Source organism: Mus caroli, unplaced genomic scaffold (assembly GCF_978045245.1).
Source record: "Mus caroli unplaced genomic scaffold, Mus_caroli_1 scaffold_6, whole genome shotgun sequence".
Classification (NCBI taxonomy): Eukaryota; Metazoa; Chordata; class Mammalia; order Rodentia; family Muridae; genus Mus; species Mus caroli.
The window spans coordinates 59,971,366-59,995,160 of record NW_028227261.1 but is presented as its reverse complement, the minus strand read 5'-3'; the positions used below and the strand labels follow the sequence as shown (position 1 = coordinate 59,995,160).

Below are 23,795 nucleotides of genomic sequence, written 5' to 3'. Positions count from 1 at the left end.
TTTGATCTAGTTTCCACAGTATTCATATGCTGGAAGCTTGGTCCCCAGTGCGGTGATGTTGACAAGTGGTAGAACATGTAAGTTGTGAGGACTTGTGGGAGGTAATTATGTCACTGGGAATACTGGGTTCCAATGGGATTGATGCTGGTTTCTTGGAGTGAGTTAGATTTTCAGAGAGCAGGCTGTTAATGAAGAAAGGCAATCCCACGTGCTTGCTGCCTTCTGCATGGAGCCATTTCCTCTTCTGTTTTTCAGCCACATTATGTCAGCTAGTATTTTATAAAGTACTCAAGATTTGTTATTTCTTTGCATAAATTGTAGCCTGAAAATGTACATTTCCCATAGTCCTTGAGGCAGCAGACACATTCCATTCTGGGATAGGTTAAGGAAGAGCTGGGGCAATGCATAATATGTATTAAGCATCCAACCTTTTGCACAACATTTATATGATATAGTTTCAGATGGTTCTGTAGTAGGGGTCAGTCACCTGATTTCTAGTGCTAGATGAGCTGTGGGGTCTTTTGGACTCAGCCTGGTCTGAGGTACACAGCATTAGAAACTCACTTTCTTTCACCGTGTTTCTTTCCTCTGTGTGCTTCTTATCCCAAGGTCCTTTTATTGTTTAAAATGGCTGCTGGAGGCCCAGCCACAACGCTATTTTTGCTACTGATCATATGCTATTTAAGAGGAATCAAATAAAAACTCAAATACAGCAAAGATGAGAAACAGTTATTCATAAAGGCCAACACACTAATTTATGTTTAGCAAAGAGGAGACCTTTCATGTTCTCCCCCAAGCCATAGTCTGTGAGGCAACAGGCACACTGCATTTCTGGGACATATTAAGGAAGAGCTGAGGCAATATAGTATGTGTATTAAGCATCCAAACTTTTGCAAAACACATACATGTCTGGTACTTAATTTGTTCTTCATAGTGCTCCGGAAAGAAAGACAACCAGGTCTTAATATTATAATTCCTGTTGTATGCTTGGTCCACATGACTAAGTAACAGATCTGAGACTGTGCAGACAATTTTTTGAATAGCTGGAAATGCAATCATAGTGTAGATCTTAACAGTTAGGTTCTTAACTGTCCAGATGCTGAGACCCTTTATAACAGTTCCTCAGGTTGTTGGGACCCAACCATAAAATTCTATTTTTTTTTTTTTTTGCTACTTCACCTATCTACTTTTGCTATTGTTATGAATCGTAATGTAAATATCTGATATAGGACACCAAAGAAGGTTGAACACTGCTTGTGTAGAGGAAAATAAATCCAAACCAAGACCTCCAGGAGAGTGCAGGACTAATCCTGTGGCTTCAGCCTCACCGAGTTCTTACCTGGATGGCGGAGAGAGATCGATCAAGATCAATCACTCGAGATCGATCACTCGTTTACTCTCAGGTTATGTGGATACTAGTCTTAACATAATAAACACACTAGGTCTGACTAAGGAAGTCTCTGTTATTGAGAAGGGTTGGTTTTCGCAACCTTGGAATAGTCCCCAGGGGGGGGGGGGTGGGAAAGCCAAACCGGTTTTGGACTCTCAGTATCGTTTTGGACTCTCAGTATCTAGCGATGAGGATACCGAGAGTCCATGTAGCTTACTGGAAAGGTCAATATCAACCAGTATGTCAACTTCTTAAAGGCAGGGGTCATATATCTTTTAGATTTACGATGTTGTCTCTACCTCAAAGCCTCGACCACAGCATAAAGTGTGAGAGTTCCTGAAAAGCACCAGGTATAAAGAGTTCAAGGAATTAAAGCCCATAGCAATCCTGGCGCTCAGCCGAGGGCGATTTAACAGGAAATATCCACCACATACTGTAGGTTGGCTAGGTTAGCTGGCGCTCAGAGGGGATTGCTTAGATTGAGCAGTCTCTGTTACCTGGGCATCTTTAAAATCGAGGCAGCGAGAGGATTTTGAAATGCAAACGCAAGACTTACACTACAGTGGGGAGGGGCAGGGCTCACAAGTACTGGCCATTCACGGTGCCCGTTTCAAAGGACCAATCAGGTTGCGCCTTACAAGGGTTGCTGGAGGGGCTGGACTGAAGCGGGCGGAGTCACAGCTTGTTTGGACCGCCCTGCTGGGTGCGGTGCGGCTGTGCTTGGTGGCCTGCTGGCCTGCTAGCTAGAATGTGATTTCATATTGGACAAGTAAGTGACCCTCCCAGGGGCTCTTGCAGGCATGCAGGCTCTCAGCCAGCTCCCCCCAAAAAGCTTCTCTAGCCTGCTAAATGTTTCCCTCCTTCACCTTTGGGTCTCACTTCAGCCAGGCCACTGGCTGGCCTTTCAGTTTCGTGTGTATTCTAGGTGAGGTGTCTTGCCCAAGGGAGAGGCCTTTACTGCATCCCAATGACTGCCCTACAGAAGTCTGGGGCCTAAGGCCCTATCTCTCTGACTAGTGTACAGTTAATTAAATAAAGTGTTTTTTCTTTCTCCCAGAAAAGAGAATTTTGCAATGCACCCCCCCTCCCCCACACCCCAATTTGGGGACAATTCTCTAAACATTTTAAGTCTTTGAATTCAAGTTTGGCAATGTAAAGGCGTTTCAAGGCTGGTGCTGTTTAAGGCTATAGAAGCTGAGCATCTGGAGATAGTGTTTGATGCATACTTCAGTTTAAATGGGATAATGCCATCTGTCTTGTTACAGGGCTGCAGGCCAGGAAGGATATAGGGGGATCTTTCCATTTTTATGAACTTCATGACCATTTCAGGATGGAGACACGCACTGTGGGGGAACTCCTCTGTCACTGGTCCGTTCACTGGAGCACTGCTTACATTTTAGCTCGAATTTCTTCTCCTAGTTAAAGGGCAAGCTGTGGCCAAGTTTGATTCTTTTTGATCAAGTGTGTGTGTGTCAATTCAAAAGGTCCCATTGGATTGTGCTTTTAGGGAGCAAATCCATAAGGAACAATTCAAGTCTGAGTTTGTGGCTGGATTTGTAGATTTGTCTTTTGTTTCATTTTTTTTGTCCTTTTTAAAGGGTTTCCCGTCTTTACTGTGAGCTATGTGAGGCCTGATGTTTCTCTTTTCTGTTGCTAGCTGGGGGTGCTGCTAGTCTGTCTTCTGGAGTCTCCTGCTAAAGCAGCTGTCATGCTTGGTCATGACTTAAAGGCTTCTGCCCTGGCTGTATGAATAAGAGCCCCAGAGGACTACTCCTGACTGATGGGGTTTGGGGTGGAATATAGGGGATGAAGGGGGCCTGTAAATGATTTTTTTTGAGGGGGGAGTGGCTTAGGATTAGGAAGTCAAAGTGTGCAAGTAGGAGAAGGGAATAACCCAGTTGGTGGAGCACTGTGTTTCTCGGAAGGGTGCCAGGTTCTGATCCAGGCTCTGATGAATTTTGCTGGGCTTTGTGTTCTGGAGTTTAGTTTGTTTTATAACCTTTATCTAAAAACTACAGCCAATTAGTAGCTTTTTAAAGGACGACGATAACAACAACAACAACACCAGGTTGGGGAAAGCCCTGTCTTTAAACTCTCAGCTAGAAGGGGAGTCTGACACAGTTCTTTGTCAGGACTGTGCCATAGAGATCATTTAACTCTTGAGATGATCGCAGGAAGAGAGGTGTTCTCAGCCAGGGTAGTTAGTAGCAGCCCCATGTAGTAGTGACTGACATACAATTAACTGTATATTTTAGATTCCATTTGCTGAGATTTTAAGCATTCCAGCATCATTGTTGATAATGGGTTTTGATTTGTAATTTTCCTTTCTTTTATTTTCTGACTAATATTGGCCTTAAAGAATCAGTTAGGGAGTATTTTTACGCGTGCGCGCGCATGCGCGCACACACACACACACACACACACACATTTTCTCTCTAGTGGTTAGTAGAACTCACCAGCAAAGTCACCTGGGCCTGAAGCTGTATGTGAGGAATGCCAGCGACAAAGCCATTTGATCTAAAAGCCTCCTTACACTTCCTGTTGCTATGAGAAACCCATGAGAAAAATAACTTAAGGCAGGAGAAGTCATTTTGGCTCATGATTTCAGTTCACTATGGTAGGAACAGCTCACATCATGGTCAGGAGGGAGATGACTTTAGGTCTAAGATGTTTTTAGGTTAGTAGTAAAAGTTAGGTTGGAAAATAATAGTATGGAACTCTGGACTCACCAAGACAGGATAGATAATAGAGTTAGACCTAATTGTTGCCAAACACAAAAGGACTGGATATTGTGAATGTAATTCTTACATGATAGTTTTCATAATTGTTTTTATAATGTATAGATTATCATTGTAAGAAAAGGAGCCTTTTATTGGACTAATCAGAGATTAATGGGGAAACATTCTTTACAACACATTGGTTCCACAATACACAAGATGAAACTCAACAAAAGGGAGACTGGTGGGCTCTCAGTCCCTGTTTGATCACATCCTGCTATGAGATGGTGCCATTCACATCCAGCATGGATCTTGTCTCTAAGTTAATCCTCTCTGGGAACAGTCACACAGATAACACAGATACACCAATAATGGGATTTGTTAACTTCCCAGACAGGAGACATTTTACATTTCACTCTTATCACCACAGGGTTATCCAGATTATGTTTTATTCTGCCTCTCCCAGCCTTAGTGGGGTATAACTAACCCTATCTATCTATTTATCTATCTATCCACCTATCTATCTATCTATCTATCTATCTATCTATCTATCTATCTAGTGTTATATCAATGTAAATCATATGTTTTTATATGTGTATATAGACATGTAACATCTGACATAGTATTCGTTTTCCTTGGTGATGAATAATTTTAAATTCTGCTCTATGAACAAATTGCAAGAATATAATGCTAACTTTATCACATGTTTACATTGGATCTCCAGAAGATTTTCAGTTCATAACTGAAAGTATATAGTGGTTGACCAACATCATATGACCTCTGCCTCTCACCTGCTGGTAACTATCATTTTATTTTCTGTTTTAACTTAGAGCCTTTTAGATTCTACATGGTGGTGATATTACAGAATTCCTTTGCTGCTTGTATCTGCAGAGGATTTTTGTTCCAAGCCTTCTAGAGACCCAAAACCGTATTAGTGTTCAAGTTTTTTTTTTTTTTTAATTTAGGATGTTATCCTTCAAGCAAAATAGCTGCCATCCTATTGAGATGAGCTGTGCCTTCTTGTCTAGACAGAGCATGTAGGAAGTCATTGGACCCACATCAGAGTAAAACACCACTTTTTGGTAATCATTCCCCAACTGAATGTGGCCTTAGGTTCCAGAGGAGGTGCTAGAGTAAGATGGTGCTAACTGGGGAAGGGGTTTCCATCTTTATGGCTACTGGGAAGCCATTATTTACACAGGGTGAAGACTTTCCAGTATGGCTACTTTGGAGTTCTCTCAGCTTCTGTCACTAACCGCTCACCCATGCTCTATAAGTAAGCCAATACACTCATTGTTTCCCCATGGTGAACGTTCATGGACTTGTACCTTGTTTTTTTGTTGTTAGCGAGGAAGGGGGTAGACCCCCTCCCCTAGAAAGAAATTTAGTGATAGTATTTCATATCTACCCCTCCATTCCTCCCTCCCTCCCTCCTTCCTTCCTTCCTTCCTTCCTTCCTTCCTTCCTTCCTTCCTTCCTTCCTTCCTTCCTTCCTTCCCTCTCCCCCCTCGCTCATCTTTCTCTTTCCCTTCCTCCCTCTATCTAACTGTACTGACTGCTAATTGATGTAGGAGGTCCAACCTACTGTGGGCAACACCATCCCTAGGCAGGTCTAAGACAGCCAGTGAGCAAGCAGCATTCTCCATGTCCCTGCTGTACTTCTTTGGCTTTGAATAGAATTGTTTGATCAGAGATCAAATGTATAGAATTTCAAGCAGGCCCACCTTCAAGGTCCTGCTTTGAGTTTCTGCCTATCTTGACTTCCCTCTGTGACAGATTAATCTACGATTGTGAACTGAAGTGAATGGTTTCCTCACCCACATTTGGTCAGGCTATTTGTTAGAATAACAGATAAAAACCAGAACATTGTCATGCTATACTGCTTTAAAAATAATGATGAGTAAAAAGGGTCCTATAAGTTTAATATATATACAATTATTTCCTAAAAGTTTTGCTTTTTTGGCTGATTATATCTATAAATGTGGAAGGCTGGTTATATTTGTGTGTGTGTGTCTGTCTGTCTCTCTGTCTGATGGACAAATCTAGCTTCATCCCTTTGCATGTGTCTAGCCAGTTTCTCCAACATCATCTGTTGAAGAAACTTTTTCCCCATTGTGAATTTTTGGTGTGTGATTTTGAAGATGATTTGTGGCTTAGTTCAGAAGTCCATTGTATTCTGTTGGTTGTGGCATCTGTTTTTGATCTGATTTTAATCCTATGGCTTTGCAATGTAATTTGAAATCAGGAAGTATGATTCGTCTAATTTTTACCTTCCCTTAGTTTTAATCAATGAGGGCTATGGGATCCAATGGATTCTGTGTCTACTGGCCTTTGTAGAAAGGTGGCTTCAGAATACGTCTTGAACCGAGCTGAGCTACTGTTTCCATGCATCCTGGTTACCTTTCCCTGGGTCACTCTAGTTTTGTTTGGTCTGCCTCCAGGAGTCACTGCGTTGTTTTTACATTATATACCTAAGCACATCTCTTGCTCAAGTACGGTTCAGTTTCATCTCAGACACAAACATCTTGAAATTTAGGAAGAGCTGTATATGCTCTTTTTGGTTCAGAAGACCTCACTTAGAGCCAGCTAAAGTGGTCTTGCATCACAGTCTTCCAGACATACTTGTCTTGTAGAAGCCCTGTTCCAAGTATGACCACGGTCCAAGAAGGAGCTTCTCTCTCTCTCTCTCTCTCTCTCTCTCTCTCTCTCTCTCTATATATATATATATATATATATATATATATATATATATATATATATATATATATTCTCAGGGTCTGGGGAGATGGCTTGATTGATAAAGTGATAGCACATAAGCATGCAGACCTGGGTTCAGATCCCAGCACCCATGGAAAGTCAGGCACTGTGGCTTGAGCCTGAGATTCTAGCACCATGAAAGCAGACATGGGAAGATCTCTGGGCTTGCTGGTCAGATAGTCTAGGGTTGAGTTCCAGGTTCAGAAAGAGACCCCGTTTCAAAAAATCAAGTGGGGAGTGACTGAGTGAGTAAATTTACCACCTGTGCTTCAACTTCTGGCTTCCTTACAGACACATATGTGTTTGTACATTCTCACTCATGTATGCACACATGTGAACATGTTTGCATTCACTGTGTGTGTAAACACAAATAAGAAACACAGATTATGTCTACAAATGAATTATTTTCTTCTTCTCTTCCCAATTTTCATGCTTTTTAAATATTTTTTCCTAGACTTGCAGATTATGTAGAATAGAAATGGCATGTGGTCATGAAGGATTGGTGTCAACTCTTCTTAGATATTGATGGAACCCATTAGTTAAGTCATCAGATCCTGGACTATCTTTGATCAAAGGTTTTTAAAAAGTTATTGTTGGAGAATTTCGTACATAGTAGATGTTTAAATACTGACTTGTCTCTTCACTCAGTATGAGTCTGACTAGCTTTTCTTTCTTTTCTTTTTTAAAGTATGGAGTATAGTTTATTTAGGGCATGAGGAAGGGAGTTGAGGGAGTAGTTGAGACAGAGAAAGAGAGAGGGGGGAGAAGAGGCTGGCCATGAGCACATGGAGAGAGAAGGGGGAGGGGAAGGGGGAGAGAGGGGGAAGAGAAGAGAGCAAGAGCAAGAGGGGAAGAGAAGAGGGCAAGAGCTGACTACCTCTTCTGTTTCTCCACGACTCACTGTTGGTAGATTGCACACCGCTATAAATTTTGTCATTTCTTCTTGCCTGTCCAACATGTGGGCATACATTGTTTTTATACTAGTTTCTTATGATCTTATTTTATTTGGGGGCTATTAGAAGTAATGTCTTCTCTTTCATTTTTGATTTTGCCTTTTCGTTTGTTCCTCAGTGTAAATACAGGCTTAGTTTTGTTTATCTTTTCAAAATACCAATTCATCCTATTGATCTTATTTATAATCTTTCTTGTCTCTGTATATTTCTACTATGGTGGGTGTTGTTTCTTTTGCTACCTTTGAGATACAAACATAGGTTACTTAAGAATTTTTATTTATCTGTGCATTTTTCCTCTTTTAGAACTATTTTTGCTGTCTCCTGTAAGCTTTTGTGCACTGATCTCGAAATAGTTCTTATTTTCCCTTCTGGTTTCAATTTTGAAATTATTTTGTTCAAGAATGTGTGTTTTTATTTCTGAGTTTTTTCCTTGTTCCTGATTTCTAGCTTCATATCGTTATGGTTTGAAAGATAGTTAATCTTTTGATTTGAGAATTTAGTTCATTTATATCTGGAGTAATTATTGCTAGGTACAAACTCTTGCCATTTTATTGTTTCCAATTCCTTTGTTTCTTTATCCTCTCCTCCTGTCTTTTGAGCTTTGAGGATTTTTAAAAATATAATAATGATGGGTTTCTCTCTTGTTCTCCATTGTATGTGCACTATAGAGCTAGCCTGTCCATTATCATGGACTTTCTATAAAACATCATTATGAGTGAATTTTCATTCAACCTTCAACCACATATGAAAACTTTACATATATCTCCTAATTTATGTTATGACTTACTTATTTTATCCAGTGTGTTCATTAATAAATTATTGTAGTTGCTATTCTTAATACTTTTTATCTTCTAAAAGGGATTATATTTCAGTATAATCCTTTAACTTCAGAAAAAATAGTTCACTTGCCTTTGTCTTCTAGTATTCTGAATTTGACTATATATTTGCCTTACTGGTAAGTTTTTACTGTGACCTCTTTTCATGTCGTCCACATGAAGGGATCCACTGATTCCTTCAGTCCTACCTGAAGACCCTGCTTAGGTCTCCTTCCGGAGGTTCCAGCAATGGGTGATATAGGTCTGGGGTCACTTTTCTTGTTTGCCTCTTGTTCATTAGTAAATGATAGTTTTGCTGCATCTGTTTTACTTAAATGGGGAAATAAAGAGCAGTGCACTGAGCATGCATTCTGTTCTCTTTCCATCTGTAAAGTTGTGCTGAGTAATACATTAGTATTCTACTGAAGGCTTCTACATATGCAAATTTCTTTTTTCTCTTGCTGCTTTCAAAAAAATTTTATTTTGACACTATCGTGATGTATCTAAGTAGTCCATCTTCTCTGGATTGGACATGTTTGAGCTCTTTGACACCTTTAAGACTCACGGACCCGAATATCCGCATTTCTCACAGGATTTCAGAAGTTTTCAGCTATTGTTTGTTTAAAGTACCATTCTTGCCCCATTTTCATCTCCTCTGGGAACTCCCATAAACTATTATATCATTTTAGTTGTCAACCTGACGTGGTTGAAAATCACCTGGGAGACAGCTGTCAGTTGAGGATTCCCCACTGCAGGTTGGGTATTCCTGAGTGATTTTTCTTAATTGGGTTAATTGAGGTGAAAGATCCACCCTGAATTTGGGCAGCACCATTTCTACGGCTGGTCCCTGAGTGGTTTAAAAGCGAGAAAAGTAGGTTGGGTAGAAACATGACATGTGTCCAAGATCATTTTCCTCTGCTCTTTGCTGTGAGTGATTGACTGTTTCACGTTCCGCCGCCTCGACATTCCTGTAACAATGGACTGTAGCCTGGAATGAGAGCTACATGGAACCCCTTCTCCCCTAAGTTGCTTTTTATCATGGTGCTTTATCAAGGCAGCAGAAGTGGAGCCAGAGCAATCCCAGCCTTTCTCATGTTGTCTTCACTCCCCCGTTCTTTTCGATTATAACTACAGATGGACTGACTAGCGTTACAGGTGCTCCATCCTGTGCTGCCAGTATGCTGTTGGTGCTACTCACATGTGCATTGTCTCCTTCAGCTCCAGAACTTGGTTTCATAGACATTGGTTTCTCTGTTGTGTATTGCTTTCACTGATTGTTTTCTCTTGTTTTCTAGGTATGTCACTGAATGTCCTTAAAACAATTATTTAATTTCTTCTAATTCATTGTCAAGCATTTCTTGTGTCTTAATTCCTTAGTCTCAGTTGATGGGCACTAGTGTTTTTCTTTGGTGCTGTGGTATTTCCTTGGAGTGCATGCATGTGCGTCGTCCTTGGTCAGCTGACCTGGGATTTTGAGACACTGGTGTTTTCTCTGGCTGGGCTGACTTCACTTCCTTGTTTGGAGACCCATCTCTAAGATTATGTGCCTTCTCTTAATCCTGCAAAGATTTTTTTCCCCCATCAAATTTGCATGCTTTTTTTCTCCTAGTTGTGCAGAGTTGAGCCACTGCATGTATGTTTGTGAGCCGCCTGTGAAGACTCAGGCTGAGTATGCTTGGAGGCTGAGGTGAGCATTGTCAGCATCATCTCTGGACCAGAGGGAGAAGTTGGTAGCAGTTTGTGAGTGGTGCTGCTGATAACCACTAGCTTGATTAGGATGGATCCCTCTTTCTGGTCCTTTCCCCCACTCTCTCAGCTGCCCAATCCTCAGAATTCTTCAGGTGTTAAGAAAGAGCAGAGGCCTTGGTTGATATCCTGCACATCTGCAACAGCTGGCTTCTCGATGGTGGTGCTGCTCTCACCCCAGGGAAGAAGAGTCATGGACTCTTTTTTGGCACTGCTTTCCCTGTTGCTCTGGGGGACTGGGAGACCTTATTCTTAGTCTTTTTAATGCACTTTCCCTCACATTCTCCCAATGGTCCCCTCATTCATGTCGACTTGTCACAGCCGGTGTGCTGTGGTGAGGTGACAGAAAGCTACACTTTGCCATTGTGTTCAGTTGATAATATTCCATTCTGTTTCTTCTTAAGTGAGGCTTGATAGTTTGTGTGCCACAAGGGATTTACACAAAGTGACTAATTTGTCAAATTTATTAGCATGCTACTGTGCAAAATATTTCCCAGCTGTTACTTTAATAGCTATAGAACCCATTCTAATTTCATCTCTCTAATTCTCAATATTGGCAGTGTATACATTTTCTCTTGATTTTCATGATAGTTTTGGGTTGAGTTATATTAATTTTTTTTTGTTCTTCTCAAAGTGCTAGCTTTTAGTCAAATTTATTTTCTCCATAATTTTTCTGTCTTAAAAGAGATTATTTCTGCTGTACAGCTCATTATTTCTTTTCTTCAGCATATATGGGGTTCATCCTTTCTAGTTTCCTCCGGGGAGATGCTGAGTGTCTTTTCTTAAAACTTTTCTCATATTGATGTTTGATGCAGTTAATTTCTAGGCCTGGCACTACTCATATCCTAAAACTCACACACTATATTTTTAAATTTCTGTTGAGTTAAGCACATTAAAGTTGCGTAGTTGTGTTTAAGAAGTATGTTAATTATAACATTATACATATATGTATGCCATATATTTCAAGATTTGCTCTATAGTTTTTGATCACTGATCTATAGTTCTGTCATGGTCATAGATCATCCCTTATATTACTTGAATCCTCTGGATTGTTTAGAGTTATTTCATGAGAGTTATTTAACCAACACAGATTGTACTCTGATTAGAACACTCATGTTGTACTGGTTGGGTAGAATATCTGTGTAACATTGAAAGTTCCAATCGGTCAGGGTGGGTTGATGGAGTCCCATTGGATCTCACCCTTGTTCAGCTGTCTACCGTTTTTTGTCCCTGTCAATCACGGAGAGCATAATCATTTACATGTATTTCTCTTTACTGTTCTATTATAGCTTGCTTTATGTATCCCTGATACTTTGTGATTAGTTACATAAATTGAACTGTCTGCTTTGATATATCTTTCCTTACTGTAGCAAAGCTATTCAGTACAAATTGGTCCTCTTGGTGAATCACCCTGTGCTATTTCACAGTTTCTGCTAAACAGTGCTAGGAGAAAGATCTACTTAGTCATTGTTTAGGTCATATATATTTTTAAACCTGCTTAGTTGGATATTGATGGAGATACTTTGTTCCTTTTCATTGCTGTGATATGGCATATCATGTTCTACTTCTGGCTTTTCACATTATGTTTAAACTGAGCTTCTTGTAGGCAGCATTTAATTAAACTAAATAAATCAGCTGTGGATAATCTATTTTTTTTTTTTTTTTTTTTTTTGGTTTTTCGAGACAGGGTTTCTCTGTGTAGCCCTGGCTGTCCTGGAACACACTCTGTAGACCAGGCTGGCCTTGAACTCAGAAATTCACCTGCCTCTGCCTCCTGAGTGCTGGGATTAAAGGCGTGCGCCACCATGCCAGGTGGATAATCTATCTTTTAATTGGGGTGTTTTTTTCATTTGATGTAATTATTCATTTATGTTTTATGTTTGATACATCTTTCTTTACTGTAGCAAAGCATCATTAGGGTTGTTATCTAAACAGCTAATGCCAATTGACAGTCACAACTGATGTTAAATGTCAGCAGTGTAACAAAAACATGAAGAAATCCCACTGAAGCAACTCTTTGTAAACCAGACAAATGGCCAGGCCAACACTTTGCTTTGGCCAGCATCATATTCTGTGTCCTTAGCTCACTGGTTTCTGTACACTGAAGTTTCTATCCTTGTCTCCTTTTGACAGCTTGTTCCTGTTTAGATAGATGCAAAGAGGTATTTGGGCCATTAATGCCCATGTTCAAATATATATCTCCACGACACACATCTTATTCTGTCTGAGCTTCAAATCCATTCCAAAACTGAGGTTTGACAATAGCCCAAGGGCTCTCACATTTGTGTATCTTATTACCAGTCTTGAGTGAAGCACTGTCCATAGAGCACTGCCAGCCTTAGGATCAGCACCGACAGCAGCTCTGGTTCTGGTTGTACAAGACCTTGCTGAAGTTCTGCAGTTTAACTCAGAATCCACAGAGGTATACAGACAGCAAAGACATCTCTTCTGCTTGCAGCACAGACTATCTTTCATGGGCAAGGCACATCTTGTTGTCTATATAGAAATATAGAAATATGAAGAGAACAAAGGTGAATAAATAGGACTCTGTTTACCCAGGAAATACAAAGGACACCAAAGTCAGGAGTGACTAAAAGGGAAAAAGCCTTTTGGATCATTACAGGAAGCCATCACCTATGATTACAACAGAGGGTTCAGGAGCATCTTTAGGTTAGTGGACAAGCAAACATGGTATGGCATATCATGATCTACGTCTGATTTTTCACCTTATGCTTAAGTTGAGCTTTTTGTAGGCAGCATTTATCTAAACTAAATAAGTCAGTGCGGGATGATGTGTCTTTTGTTGGAGAGTTGTTTCACTGATATAATTATTAATTTAAAATCACCACCTTGCTGCTTCATTTAAATCTTCGTTCCATTGTCTATCTTCTTTCTTTCTTTCTTTCTTTCTTTCTTTCTTTCTTTCTTTCTTTCTTTCTTTCTTTCTTTCTTTCTTTCTTTCGTTTTAACTTTTTTCTTTGTAGCGTTCTTCTATTTTTGCTTTAGGATTTCTAATAGCTGTCTTTAGTTTATCATAATCAGTAACATACGATTACACATACAAGAAATATGTAGAAGTATGTTCTCTATTCTTAGCCTTCATGTTTCTGTTTTTGCATATTTTACTTCTGTATATCTTTAAATTTCACAATAGATGATTTTAACTAAAGTTAAAGCAGTTCACTGTCTTTTGAGCTATTAAAACTCTTTTAAGACAGTTTTTATGTCTATCCATGTGCTAACTCTATAGTCCTCATTCCATTTTATAGATGTAGCTTTCTATGCACTATATTTCGCCCCCTCCCCTGCCCGCCCTATTCTTGTGCTTCTGCTGGTGAGGAGGTTTTAGCTTTTGTTTGCCTGGACAAGTCTTCATTTGACCTTGTTTTTGAAAGATACTTTAAAATTGTGAACATTATAAGGTTTTGTTTGTTTTTATACTTCAAAGATCTTGCTCCCACTTTCTCTTATTTCTGAGACACCGGTTTCATTCTTTTTGTGTAACATCTCCCTTTTTTCCTACCATCAAGATTTTATCTTTTTCAAAGATTTACAACCATTTAATTTTGGTATTTCTGGACGTAGTTTTCTCTCTTTTTTGAAAATATTCTTTGTGTTTTGAATTTGTTAAGGTATTTGGATATGCAGATTTATAGTTTTCAACATAGCTGGAGAGTTTTTGATCATCCCATCTTTTAATATTTCTTCTGGCTCTCTTTTTGATGCCTCCTTTAAGAGCTCCCATTTCATATGTCATTTGACCTCCTAAAGTTATTCTCTAGTTCCACTTTAAACATCTTTCTATTGTAGCTAGAGGGATGGCTCGGTTTTTAAGACTACTCACTATTCTTCCATAGGCACTGATGTTGGGCAGCTCACAATTGGCTATAGTCCTCAGACACACCCACTCATGTTCACACACTGCTCCTCATAATTAAACACAAGTATATATTAAAAATATTTCTGTTACATTTTGGGTGATTTCTGTTGTATTATCTTGAAGTTCACAAGTATTTTTTCCTTGAATTCTTTAATTGTACTGAAATAGTTTTTCACAGCAGACATTACTTAGTTTTTCAATTTCAGCAACTTAGAATATTCTTTGCATTTCTCACATCTGAACTTTTAAGTTGTCTTTTCTCTAGATTGTTGGCTATATAAAATACAGTTATAGTAGCTTTTATTTCCTTTGATTACTAGTTATTTCTGCCAATACTAAGTGGCTGTTCATTTTACTGATTTATGTTTTCATTTTGGCTTGTTTGTTCCTGTTTCTCTATATGAATGGTAATTTGTTAGTATGTATTGGCAGGGGTGGTGGAACATGCATGGGTATACATTTGTGTATGTGGATATATGTGTCCATGAGTGTTTGTGTGAAGGACAGAGAACGACATCGTATTCTGTAACTCTGCTTTTACTGAAGTTCAATGACCAGTAGGCTCCCAGGATCTGTCTGGTTTTACTACAGTCCTGGAGCTTAGGAAAGAGAAAGAAAGAAAGGAAGGAAGGAAGGAAGGAAGGAAGGAAGGAAGGAAGGAAGGAAGGAAGGAAGGAAGGAAGGAAGAAAGAAAGAGAAAGAAAGAAGGAAAGAAAGAAAGAAAGAAAGAAAGAAAGAAAGAAAGAAAGAAAGAAAGAAAGAAAGAAGGAAGATAGGGAGAGAGAAAGAAAAAAGATAGGGAGAGGGAGAGAGAGAGGCACAGACCTAAGATGCTGGCCATTCAAACTCATATCCTTATACATATGCAGCAAGTCCTCCTACCTGCTGAGCCATCCTCCTAGCCCTGTGCATGCTAATTAAAAAAAAAAAAACAACCATTATATATTTATACCATGGATGTTCTTTTTTTTTTTTCCTCTTTGTACTTTTTGTAAATACATTTGAGATTTGTTCAAGGGCATGTGTGAGTTATTTGGAAACAGTTTGATCCTTTGGCGTCTTGTTTTATGCCTTGTCAATTGGACCCACAACACTATTCTGTATTCTGCGTTTTGCCTAACACTCTGTGAGCTATGATTTTCCTTGGTTGATATGAAAGTATAGGTTATAGGGCTCTGTGACCCACTGAATTTTTACTGTAGTGCTTCCGGGTGCTTCTGCTTTTCTGCCTTGGATCTGCTGTGCAGTACTTTGAGCGTCTTCCTGATGCAGCTCTCTCCTCTCTTGTACTCCATCTGCACATATGACAATGTGTGACATAGTTTGCACATAGTCCCCAGGCATTCAGCTGGAGCAATTGAAGGAATTATCTTTTTTTTTCTTACTAATTTTTCTCTAATGGTGAACGTTGCCAGATTTCCAACAGTCTGAGACATACATTTATTTATTTATTTATTTATTTATTTATTTAGTGTTTTTAAGAATCACTATAAGGGTGGAGGATATGGTTCTTACAACCCTTCTTTGGCTAGAAATAGAAATTACCAGCTACAAGTTTTGAATAAAATATATAGAAGGGACTATTTGAAAGTAAAGAAGGGATTTTTGAGGTACTAAGGCATCAGTAATAATGGAGGACTTTTTACTATATGAAGCCACAGGATCATGGGCAAAGAAGTGTATTAGAAGGAAATATAAGATGCCCCCAAATGGAGTAGTTCTTAGAAAGGGAACTATGCAAAAATGAGGCTAGAATGGAGTTATGAACAGTAGAACGATCCTGAAATGGAGTTCCCATCCTCCATGATTAGAAGTAAAGAGTAAATAGAGTGATGGGGAAAATGGGCTTGTTATATGAAGGAAAATTATATTCTTACCCAAACAAAGCATACTTTTCTCCAGGAGTGTATTTTGAAATTGTCATTAGCAAGGATAACTCAATGAGGGAGAGTTCAGGAGTGGGGGTGGGGTGGGTCCTTATACAGTGCAGTTTGTAGGGGCTGGGTTCAGGGACGACTGAAGAAGGAGTGATATACATTAGGGTGAGTGTATTGCTCGTCCTTGGCCATCTAGACTTGTGGCTGAGCTGTTCTGAAGTCTTCTGCACACAAGGCCGAAAGCTGAGTCACTTGGGTTCTGCTAACTGACTGTGGGAGGGAGGGATGTGAAGGTCAAAAAGTAGGAAAAAATTCTATAAAATCAAGAATGGTTTAGATAGATCAGACTCAATTAGCTTACCAAATTCTGCGCTAGTGGAATTATGTGGCAACTTTAATATTAGAATAAGTTTTATTTAAGATTTTAAAAAGTTGCCTTGTGACACGGGTGGAAAGCACAGATGATTGAAACCCTGTCTGATACCTGCGAAGGCCACACATCTCAGAAGCATTGTTCTCTGCCCAGCTGTTGTGGGCACTCTGGGGCTGTAGGCAAGATTAGTATGGCCTTTGACTAAGGGTAAATTTTATAGTACCCTAGGTTGCCACAGAAAATATTCAGGAATATTTTGACTGAAGATAGAGGCTATTTCAAAAATAAATAGGAAGAGGTTAGATGCATGTGAATGTAATTACTGAAAAATGCAGGAAACATTACTCTCTAGTGAACTCCCAGGGGAAGAGCATGGGACCTGAGGAAGGAATATTTAAATTAATCCTTATGATTTTCCTGAGTAATAATGTTCCAGGTATGCTTAGGCCTCTATTCTTTTAAGAAACAATGCAAAAGGGGACATACTGTATAATCTATGAGCTTGTTTATTTTATTCATTTATTTATTTATTATTCTTTTAAACAGAGTCTCATACTGTAGCTCAGGTTTGCTTGGAACTCACTCTGTAAATACAGAGTAGCCTGGAACTCATACTGATCCTCCTGCCTCAACCTCTTAGCTTGGCAGCGTGGCAGCTTGGCAGGATTTGCTTTTAAGTTAATAATATATGATTGGCATGTTTCTGTAGCTCTTTTCTTATTCTTTTGGATAACTACTGATATATCATTTTTATAAACTCTCTTCTCAATAAACATGTGCAAATTTTCTCTTCTTTTTTCTTGCAAGGGTGCTCTTGCATTTATAAAAGGTGTTAGAGTGGACATGCTTGTTTAGCTTTATGGTGAGCAATGCTTCCTCAGGTCTTAGAAGTTAAACTGTTGGGTAAAGGTAGACTGTAACAGCTGACAGATACTGCCAGTCGTTTAACCAGTGATTGAGTGAGTTGCTTTGCTGTGGAAAGTATACTTGCTGATGCTCTAACTGAAAGTGGGTATTTTCAGAGTTCCAATGTCCGCTAATCTGTTATGTTGAAGTTATATCTCAGTATTGTTTTGATTTTAACCCTTCACTCCTTTGAATCTGGAAATGTGTTCATTTATTTCTCTCTCTGAGGACTGCCCGCTTATTATTTGTGTTTCAAAAGAGAGAACAGTGAGGCCAAAGGCAGCGAACTGGAAGCTCTACAGGTATGTAGTGTAGAGGGTTGATCTCAGGGAGAAAACAAGGGCTACAGGAGAGAAGTATTCAGGAGGTTCTGTGGAAGAGCAGCAGCCTAGTCATGTTTACATTGGTGCTTTAGCCCAAGATAATCCTGGCAGGTGTGTGTTTGAGGAATAGAGGACCATTTTATTTTTTCAAATTGAATATTTGGTTTTCAGATAACTGATCCTTTATGGCCTAAAGTAGTTCTTAACCTGCCTAATGCTGTGACCCTTTAATACAGTTCCTCATGTTGGGGTGATTCCCAGCCATAAATTATTTTCATTGCTATTTCATAACTGTAATTTTCTACTCTTATGAATTGTAATGTAAATATCTGATATGCAGGATATCTGATATGTGACCTCTGTGAAAGGGTAATTTGACCTACAAAAGAGATTATGTCCCATAGGTTGAGAACTGCGTCGTTCTCCCTGGGCCTTAAAGATACTTCTCCACATTTCATGAACAAGTAAATGTGAAAACAGACCAAAGACCACAGCCATTCTGGCTTTTGTCTCAGGCAGGTGTTTTGTTGTACAGAATAGATTTTGTGGCTTTCCCTGAGGCAGCCTGAGTTGTCTATCTGATATCCTCATTAAGGTTGGTGGGTTCTTCTGCTGTTTTAATTTGAGTGAATTTCTGGGAAAAACTGTGGATTTCAGCCAAAATGCTAATGACTATGGCATTACTTTGAAGGACTGGTTAGTTCTGTAGAGAATCATTTTGTAGTTAATGATGTTAGCAAATCAACAGCAGCCTCTTGGAGGGGAAAGTGATGGGGAGAAACTGCATATATATTTAAATTATTCATAATTCAAAGAAGGGTCAGGAATTCATTTCCCAGAAAGAAGAGTGTACGTGCAAGTAATTCATGTTTGCATATAATTTCCATGTTACAGCTATAACTTGGTGGCGGGCATCATATCAGGGATTAAAATAAAGGCTTTGCATTTAATATAGTATACTCATCCCACTTTGTGCCAATTCAACCATTTTCCACTTACAGACAGATCTTCAATGGAGATCTTCAACCCAAGCCCATAGTTTTAGTGAACTTGGGTGCCAGTAGGGTTTGGAGAAGGGAGCTGACCCCGAGGACGCATGGATACTCATCTGGGAAGCATGAGAGTGATATTCCATCCTTCGCTCCTTCCTTTCTATTAAAGGTGGCTGGCTCCCTGTTAGGAAATACGGCCGTCACAAAGAGGAATCTGTGATATACAGAATGGTTGTGGTGTTAGTTACTTTTCTGTTGCTGTGATAAACTGTCATGAGCAAAGCTAGTTAGAACAGGAAGAATTTATTTTGGTTTAAGGTTCCAGGGGTAAAATCCATAATGGTGGGGGAAGGCATGGCGGGATGAGACTAGAACAGAAATCTGAGAGTCCACATCTTCAACTCTAAACACAAATCCAAGAGCTATATGCCAGTAATGTACTTCCTTCAGGAAGACTACACTTCCCAAGGGTTCCATACTGTGCCCAAACAGCACCACCCAGTGGGCACCAGTGTTGAAATATCTAAGCCTATGGGGCATTCTTATTTAGACCACCACTGTTGATTATCATGTGTCTGGAACTCTTTAGATGAACCCCTTAGTTCTTTTTTAGTTAAAAAATTATTTATTTGATTATTTTATATATTAACAATCTTCCAATCTCACAACTCATTAATCCTTCTTGTTACCATAATGTAAATCAGGCTCAGAGGTTAAGAGTACTTGACTGCTTTTCCAGAGGACCCTGGCTCAGTTTTCAGCTCTCACGTAGTTGCTCCCAACCATTTCTAAGTCCAGTCCCAAGGGATAAGATGCCCTCTTCTGGCCTCCATGGGTATCATGCAGGCACATGGTACACATGAGGAACAATGCAGTAATCATTTGTCCTTCTATGGTCTTTGTTTTAGTTGCTGCTTCCAGGTTACTGCCGTAAACTCCTGCCTTGGTTTTCCTTAAAAAGTCAACTGTGATACTGGATATGTAAGCCAGACAAACTCTTTCCTTCCCATGTTGCTTTTGCTTTATTACAACAAGAAAAATATTAACTGGAACATTTCTTGTAGCCTTGTATTTATCTTTAAAAAATGGCTCATTACAAAGCATGAAGAGCCTCAAAACAGAAAAAAAAAAAAAAGAAAGAAAGAAAGAAAGAAAGAAAGAAAGAAAGAAAGAAAGAAAATAGAAAAGCACTGAGTTCTCATTAAGTATGAATCACAGCTTCTGGGCCAGTAACAAATGTGTCTTTATTCTTCAGAGAAGGGCTGAGTGGGATAGAATGCAAGAAACCACTTAGCTGCCATATGCAGTTTTACTAGGCACATTAGGTTTTCCTTGAAGTACCTCCTGGGCCTCTTACATAAGCATCCTGATCTCATCCATAAAAGCTGTACCCACCATGCAAAGGACATAATCACTCATACCACAGCAACGTAAGTCTGTGCACCATAGGGAAAACTGTGGTGTGTGTGTGTGTGTGTGTGTGTGTGTGTGTGTACATAAATGGAGATTTTAGATAGGATGGGAAGACCTCAGAATAGGTAACATTTTTAATTAAACTTTATTATTAGAAATCTTGCAGGGCCTGGGGAGATGGTTCAGTGGTTAAAAGCGCTGCACTGGCTGCTCTTCTAGAGTTTCAATTCTCATCATCCACAAGGCAGTTCACAGCTGTCTGTAACTCCAGTTCCAGGGGATCCAGCACATGCAGGCAAAACGCCAATGCACATAAAATTAAAACATATTTTGCAAATAAAAACATCACAAACTAACACTGTGTGTGTGTGTGTGTGTGTGTGTGTGTGTAAACAAATGATTATGTGGGTATGGTATAACATATAGAAAAAAATTTTAAAAAGCCAAATACAATGAAGTGAATTTTTTTCTACTTCCGACTCTGCCCTGGATTTTTATTTTGGAGTTGGATAAGTGCACAAATATAAATAGTTGAAGTAGGAAATCCAGTGAGAAGCTTCTGTTCTACATGGCTGCTCTGTGTAGGAGTTCATTGAGATGCATGGACGCTGGGTCTTGGTAATTTTTTTTTTAATTTTTAATATTTTTTATTACATATTTTCCTCAATTACATTTCCAATGCTATCTCAAAAGTCCCCCATAGCGCCCCCCACTTCCCTACCCACCCATTCCCATTCTTTTGGCCCTGGCATTCCCCTATATTGGGGCATATAAAGTTTGCAAGTCCAATGGGCCTCTCTTTCCAGTGATGGCCGACTAGGCCATCTTTCGATACATATGCAGCTAGAGACAAGAGCTCCGGGGTACTGGTTAGTTCATCATGTTGTTCCAACTATAGGGTTGCAGATCCTCTTAGCTCCTTGGGTACTTTCTCTAGCTCCTCCATTGGGAGCCCTGTGATACATCCAATAGCTGACTGTGAGCATCCACTCCTGTGTTTGCTAGGCCCCTGCATAGTCTCACAAGAGACAGCTATCTTTGGGTCCTTTCAGCAAAATCTTGCTAGTGTATGCAATAGTGTCAGCGTTTAGAAGCTGATTATGGGATGGATCCCTGGATACGGCAGTCTCTAGATGGTCCATCCTTTCATCACAGCTCCAAACTTTGTCTCTGTAACTCCTTCCATGGGTGTTTTGTTCCCAATTCTAAGAAGGGGCACAGTGTCCACATTTTGGTCTTCATTCTTCTTGAGTTTCATGCGTTTAGCAAATTGTATCTTATATCTTGGGTATCCTAAGTTTTGGGCTAATATCCACTTATCAATGAATACATATTGTGTGAGTTCCTTTGTGATTGTGTTACCTCACTCAAGATGATGCCCTCCAGGTCCATCCATTTGGCTAGGAATTTCATAAATTCATTCTTTTTAATAGCTGAGTAGTACTCCATTGTGTAAATGTACCATAATTTCTGTATCCATTCCTCTGTTGAGGGACATCTGGGTTCTTTCCAGCTTCTGGCTATTATAAATAGGGCTGCTATGAACATAGTGGAGCATGTGTCCTTTTTACCGGTTGGGACATCTTCTGGATATATGCCCAGGAGAGGTATTGCTGGATCCTCCGGTAGTACTATGTCCAATTTTCTGAGGAACTGCCAGGCTGATTTCCAGAGTGGTTGTACAAGCTTGCAATCCCACCAACAATGGAGGAGTGTTCCTCTTTCTCTACATCCTCGCCAGCATCTGCTGTCACCTGAATTTTTGATCTTAGCCATTCTGACTGGTGTGAGGTGGAATCTCAGGGTTGTTTTGATTTGCATTTCCCTGATGATTAAGGATGTTGAACATTTTTTCAGGTGCTTCTCTGCCATTCGGTATTCTTCAGGTGAGAATTCTTTGTTCAGTTCTGAGCCCCATTTTTTAATGGGTTTATTTGACTTTCTGGAGTCCACCTTCTTGAGTTCCTTATATATATTGGATATTAGACCCTTATCTGATTTAGGATAGGTAAAGATCCTTTCCCAATCTGTTGGTGGTTTTTTTGTCTTATTGATGGTGTCTTTTGCCTTGCAGAAGCTTTGCAGTTTCATGAGGTCCCACTTGTCAATTCTCGATCTTACAGCACAAGCCATTGCTGTTCTATTCAAGAATTTTTCCCCTGTGCCCATCTCTTCAAGGCTTTTCCCCACTTTCTCCTCTATAAGTTTCAGTGTCTCTGGTTTTATGTGAAGTTCCTTGATCCACTTAGACTTGACCTTAGTACAAGGAGATAGGAATGGATCGATTCTCATTCTTCTACATGTTAACAACCAGTTGTGCCAGCACCATTTGTTGAAAATGCTGTCTTTCTTCCACTGGATGTTTTTAGCTCCCTTGTCGAAGATCAAGTGACCGTAGGTGTGTGGGTTCATTTCTGGGTCTTCAATTCTATTCCATTGGTCTATTTGTCTGTCACTATACCAGTACCACGCAGTTTTTATCACAATTGCTCTGTAGTAAAGCTTTAGGTCTGGCATGGTGATTCCACCAGAGGTTCTTTTATCCTTGAGAAGAGTTTTTGCTATCCTAGGTTTTTTGTTATTCCAGATGAATTTGCAGATTGCACTTTCTAATTCGTTGAAGAATTGAGTTGGAATTTTGATGGGGATTGCATTGAATCTGTAGATTGCTTTTGGCAAAATAGCCATTTTTAAAATGTTGATCCTGCCAATCCATGAGCATGGGAGATCTTTCCATCTTCTGAGATCTTCTATAATTTCTTTCTTCAGAGACTTGAAGTTTTTATTATACAGATCTTTCACTTCCTTATTAGAGTCACACCAAGATATTTTATATTATTTGTGACTATTGAGAAGGGTGTTGTTTCCCTAATTTCTTTCTCAGCCTGTTTATTCTTTGTGTAGAGAAAGGCCATTGATTTGTTTGAGTTAATTTTATATCCAGCTACTTCACCGAAGCTGTTTATCAGGTTTAGGAGTTCTCTGGTGGAATTTTTAGGGTCACTTATATATACTATCATATCATCTGCAAAAAGTGATATTTTGACTTCATCTTTTCCAATTTGTATCCCTTTGATCTCCTTTTGTTGTCGAATTGCTCTGGGTAGGACTTCAAGTACTATGTTGAATAGGTATGGAGAAAGTGGACAGCCTTGTCTAGTCCCTGATTTTAGAGGGATTGCTTTAAGCTTCTCACCATTTACTTTGATGTTGGCGGGTCTTGGTAATTTTGATAATACTTTTTAAAAGACCATGCCATCAGGAGGAGATGCAGTGCCGGGGCTGCGGTGAGGCTAGGTACCCTTCTGAGTTGCTGGCTCTGGCACCTGGGGTGATGATGCTGTACTGTGTATGGCACTTTTTTCTTCTGTGTCCTCCAGTGCCATCGAACTTTTATTTATAAAGGAATTACCCCTTTCAAATTCCTTCCATGCTCATCCCTTCTCTCTCTCTCTCTCTCTCTCTCTCTCTCTCTCTCTCTCTCTCTCTCTCTCTCTCTCTCTCTCAACTCTAATTTTTTATTCACTTTACATCCTGAACACAGCTCCTCTCCCTCCCCTCTTCCCAGTCCCACCCATACAAATCCCTCTCTCCATTTTCCCTTCCCTTTGGGTACTATCCCACCCTGGGACATCTAGTTGCAGCAGGACTAG

General features: G+C 39.7%; 1 protein-coding gene across 1 annotated transcript in view; it reads left to right on the top strand.

Moving 5' to 3' along the window:
- The first annotated feature begins 2,060 nt into the window (after positions 1-2,060).
- Fggy (FGGY carbohydrate kinase domain containing) overlaps positions 2,061-23,795 on the top strand; it is a 369,309-nt gene continuing 347,574 nt past the window's right edge. Inside the window, exon 1 of the mRNA XM_085839182.1 lies at positions 2,061-2,159. The gene's annotated coding sequence lies outside the window, so the exon portion shown is untranslated. The remainder of the gene's footprint in view (positions 2,160-23,795) is intronic.